A 5349-nucleotide genomic window follows, 5' to 3' on the forward strand; every position below is an offset into this window, starting at 1 on the left:
CTGACTGCGGTGACTTTCTTTTATGCTCCCTTTGTTTACAATTATTTATGCCCAAGGTCCCTCCAATCTCCAATGGAGGACAAGATTCTGGCTGTCTTCTATACCATCCTGACCCCAATGCTCAAGCCCATCATCTACAGGCTGAGAAACAAAGAGGTGATGGGGGTCCTAGGAAGAGTGATTCAAAGAATATGCACTGTGAAAATGTAGACAGAGTTTTTTGCTTATGTACCCAGGACCTGGTTATAAGTTCACTAATCATATATAGTAAGTAAAAATATTTTATGCATAGGGTTCAAGTAGTAAAATTAATCTAGACCAGAAGAAAATCACTCATATCTGGACAAAACTAGCTTGTAAATACATGTAAAACTGATAACTCAAGGAGAATTTTTTCTGAAAAGATTTCTATTAAGAGTAGATTTCAACCCATCAATTTCAATATAAATCAATTTCTTGATTTAGAGTTTAATTTTAAGTGTAAATTTAATCTATGGCATTTTAATGATTCCTCTCAAATTTATGGTAATTTGTGGACTTTGTATAAGACAAAGGAAATGGTTTTATATTTCAAATGCTTGTTTATTCATTTTATCATTGTATTTCAATTACATGTTAAAATAATGTTATTTTTCTCTTTGGTTAATGATTTATTTTTTAAACTTCATACGAAAAGAGTGTTCTTTTCCATCGATTATCTTTCATATTAATTTTTAAATTACCTGTACATCTTATTTAAAGTTCTAAGCCTGTGGACATTTTCTTTGCAATGTTGCTGATGAATTCCAATGACTTCCAATGCTGTATTGCAATGACTATGTGTGTACTTTTATTTAAAACAATTTAGGACAAAGTTTACACCCTAATTTCCCTAGGATTCCCTGTCCTGGAACTCTGGTGAGATAGTTCATAATTTTGCTAATGACACAAGGATGGTCTCTGGGATGGATGGATAAGTCAGACCCTGCTCCCATTATGGGTTATTGTTCCTGGCAGGCGGAGATCCTCCTCCCTTCTGTGCAGTGGCCACTTCTACCATTGATGCTCCATCTGCAGCTGCTGTTGACATCACTACCACCCATTTAGTTCCAGGTCCCAGCCCAGACAGTCCCTTTTCATCCTGTCATTCTTTGAACACAGATGTGTGTGTGCACATGGGGAGGCCAGGTCAATTGCTCCATGTACATGCTTCCTGAGCCCACAAGTGCAGGTGCTATTGCTGGACCAAAGTTGCATTCTAATGCTGCCATCTAGCCTAGCTCCCCTGGTCACATGCATACTCAGAGATAAAATTATTGAGAATTTTGAGATTTCAACAACAGAGTATTAAACCAAGCAAAGTGTCTTTCTGAGTGTGAGACCCCATGCAAGCACACAGGCCACATTCCCATGAGGTCAGCCCTGAGAAGAGTAAAGTAAATGAGTGGGAAGGGAATAGTGTCATGCAAACCAGGAAAATGATGACAATATCTGCTGTTTGTGTCAGTTGTTGTCAATGCAAATATTCTGAGGGAGTATGGAAAGAAGGAAGACAGGCAATAAAAATTATGTTAAATGTGATTTTATATGCATCTAATTTTATTAAGCCCCAATTCCTGAGTCATCCATAGAAAAATTAATTTGAGTCTCCTATTTTTTCAAACTTTTGAACAAATTTTAAAAAGCAGAATGCTTGTGAAAACAGTGCAATCTTCTCTACCTAATCTTTGCTGCTTTACTTCTAAAATTGGCAAGAAGTCCAATCATAGTTATTAATGTCCTTTAGAGAATGTAAAAAGCCTGAGAGCCTCTTTTTATGAGGTGTAAGTGATCTCTGGCCAAATACTGGTGGCATCATGAGCACAAACATGAACAAATTCTGAAATGTGAAAACTGTAAACTACTTCAGTGCACAGCTCCTTGTTTGGCACTGTCAGCAAGTACACTTGAGTACCAGAAACACTTCATCTTATTCTTTTCTTTCTAGAACTGGGAAATTGTTCTTCCATGTCTAGGAATTCTGAGTATTATATACTATATATAATTTTGATAAGAATTTCCAAGCTACCCAGTTTTTAAAATCCTTATTAGTAGAGGCTATGGAAGATACACTGTAGGTTGGGAAAAAAAGTAAGTCTAAATAAATTGTATTTTGAACAATTTATTTTAAAAAGTCATGCTTCTGAAAACATTTTTATCTTTTTTTTGTCTTTTCTTGAGACAGCAAAAATTTCATCTTTGGAAGAATATGGTTCCAGGTCACATTTTGTTGTTTTGTTCCCCATGTCTAGGGTGTTGTAAGTGGAATCATCAAATGTGTGTATCATCATAGCTCAGAAAATTGAGGGGTACTTCTCATTTCTTTTAAACGTTAGAGAGTGCAAATTTTATTCATTCTCACTGCAACAAAATTAATGCAAACTGGCCTTCCAAAATTGTTCCCCAAATACTGAAACATCCTTATTTTACGGTCATGAAGTAATTGAGTATGTCAAGAGGTAAAGGGAATTTGTACTGTTGAAACCACCTGATAATTCATAAGTTGACACAGCCAATCGGAAATTTGTAGACGTGCAATGTGTGTGGTTTTATGTAACAGGTTCAACAAGGCACCGCTGACCACAAATACCGCCACATGTCCCTCCTGGTGTTAAGCCATGGTCCTTTCCACTTAGATCAACTCCCTTCAGTTTATTGTTCTCACTCATGTGGTCTCCTTATCTCCAGTATTGGACTTTTCCAATTGATTGCCACAATTTAACATTTCTCAAATGCAAGTCTGAACATTTTACTATTGTTTGTAAAGCCTTGGGTCACAAAAGGACAGGAAACTAGGCTATACATTGAAGCAGGAAATAAGTGCTATTGGAACACTTACATCTCTTGCTTGTCAAACATCTCACCTTTGCTCATACCCTACCTTTTCCATGGTATCATTTCCCTGAGCACAACCCCCCTGCCCAGCTTAGTATACTCATCTGACAACAATATTTGTCTCCATTCAACACTCATCTCCAGAGTCTTCTCTCAGCCCCCTTGTTTGGCTGAATTTGCATCTCAAAGCTAGAGCTGATGTGTCCTAATGAGCTGTGCCCTTTCCACATGAGCATCAAAAGAATCTATTTATTTTACTACAACAATTTGTAGAAACCATGCCTACAATTCAAGTTCCTTGGCTACAGTAGCCATGCTTTATTATGAGTTTAAACTCATTTGTCTAGGAACTATTATTTTTATAATAACATAGCATAAGAAACGTTGGCTGAAGAAATAAAGAACTGAATGTTTGATGTTCTTCCTCTCCTTATTTAATAAGTTACGTGTTTGAAATATCATCTCAGATACCACCTCTTCAAGGGAAACTTCCCTAAATCCAGCTTACACATGGGGTTAATATTTTTCCCACAGTAACTTATATGATCTTGGATACTCAGTCTACCACAAGTTACTAAGAATCTCAGAGAGGCAAAACACTCACTAGATGCCTTCAAGATTTGACCATGAAGAACAACACAGCCTTCAGTAAATGTGGGCAGATGACAGGATTGTCACAGTAATGATCAACTACATTAAAATGAGCATAATTTCTATGATACATCATTTAAATTGCCACCAAGCAGAAAGTAGGAACTCAAAGAAACTGAGAAAGTCTGATACTTTACTCTTTATTTTTCATTAATTTCAAATTTACAGAAAAGTAACATGAATAATAATGATGCAATTAACGCTCATATACCCTTTAGCTATATCCACCTATTAACATTATAACCCTTTGACTTCATCACTTTTTCTCTCTTTACCTCATCAGCTGCACACCTTATGATTTCTTCTCTAAATATTTTCATTATATATTTCCTAAGAATATGAATATTCTCCCATAGAGTCACAGTGCAGTTATCAACTTCAGAAAATGTAATATTGATGTGATTGCATAAATATTTTCAATGCAGAAGGAGTATAAAATGAAGAGCTTTCCAGTATAAGAAAACAATACCTTCAAAAGGGATGAATATAGGACAACACATCATTGTGTGAGAATCTGAGGAACAACATTGGCATAAGGTCCTAAACTTCTGATGTGTAGAGAGAAGGAAAATAAACCATTAGTACCAAAATTTCCTACTTGATAGTTTCTTGAAAGACAGTTCCCACATTCAACATTTTCTTTAGAGCTCCTATGACATCCTTATTCCTAATACTATAGATTAAAGGGTTTAGAACAGGAGTGATTATGGTGTAAAATACAGATACAACCATATCCTTCTCAGGTGTGTGGTAGGAGCTGGGGAACATGTAGGTGTAGACCGAAGCCCCATAAAAGAGGGTGACCACCATCATATGTGAAGAACAAGTGGTTAAGGCCTTCTTCCACCCCTATGCTAAGTTCATCCTGTGGATGGTGAAGAGGACAAAAGTATAGGAGCTTGAAATGACTATCACTGGGATGAGGAGCATGAGTACACAGCACAGGTACATGAGCATCTCATAGAGAGAGGTATCTGAGCAGGAGAGCTTCATTAAAGCAGGGACCTCACAGAAGAAATGATGGATCTCCCGGGACCTGCAGAAGGGGAAGGTCATGGTGACAGTTGTGAGCATGAAGCCATCCACTGACCCTAGGAACCAGCAGCCAGACACCAAAAGGAGACATACCCTGTGGTTCATGAGAATAGGATAATGGAGTGGATGACAGATGGCCACATAGCGATCATAGGCCATGGCAGCTAGAAGGAAACATTCTGAACCTAATAGTGACAGATACAGAAACTTTTGCATCTCACATTCAGGGGCTGAGATCTCATTCACACCCATGACCTGGTCCATAAGCATCTTGGGCACGGTGACAGAAATGTACATCATGTCCATGAGAGATAGTTGACTGATGAAAAAGTACATGGGGGTGTGGAGGTGGGCTTGAGAGTATACCAGAAGGATCAGGATGGTGTTTCCAAACAAGGTCATCAGGAAAACCACAAAAATGACCACAGAAAGCAGAACTGGGTGCTTGGATTGACTGAAGAATCCCATCAGAATGAAATCTGACCATGTGGTGTTGTTGGCTGCCAACATGGTGTTGTCCATTAGATTTCACCTAGATCACCAAGGAGAGCTTTGGGATTAATAGATTGTTCATGGGATACGATCAACAGAAATTAATGATTTGTGAGCTTGTGTTTCCGTGTCTGTGTGTGTGGGTGAGTGTACATGACAACCCAATTGTGCTACCAGGGGATGGTTCCAGGGATCTGTAGATTTGGCAATTGTAAGTTACCTATAACTCAACAGTATTACCAGAAAATTAAGAAGTTGCAACTGAGGGTGAATAGAATCCTTCACTCATAGCAAGATTGCTGTAGTTCAAGGTCATGA

The 5349-nt window shown here is 37.9% G+C and overlaps 1 pseudogene; it reads right to left on the reverse strand.

Annotated features, from left to right (window-relative positions):
• Positions 1-4098: 4098 nt before the first annotated feature.
• Positions 4099-5061, reverse strand: LOC138918430 (olfactory receptor 2T29-like; annotated as a pseudogene).
• Positions 5062-5349: the final 288 nt, after the last annotated feature.

The sequence above is a fragment of the Equus caballus genome, chromosome 17 (assembly GCF_041296265.1).
Source record: "Equus caballus isolate H_3958 breed thoroughbred chromosome 17, TB-T2T, whole genome shotgun sequence".
Lineage (NCBI taxonomy): Eukaryota > Metazoa > Chordata > Mammalia > Perissodactyla > Equidae > Equus > Equus caballus.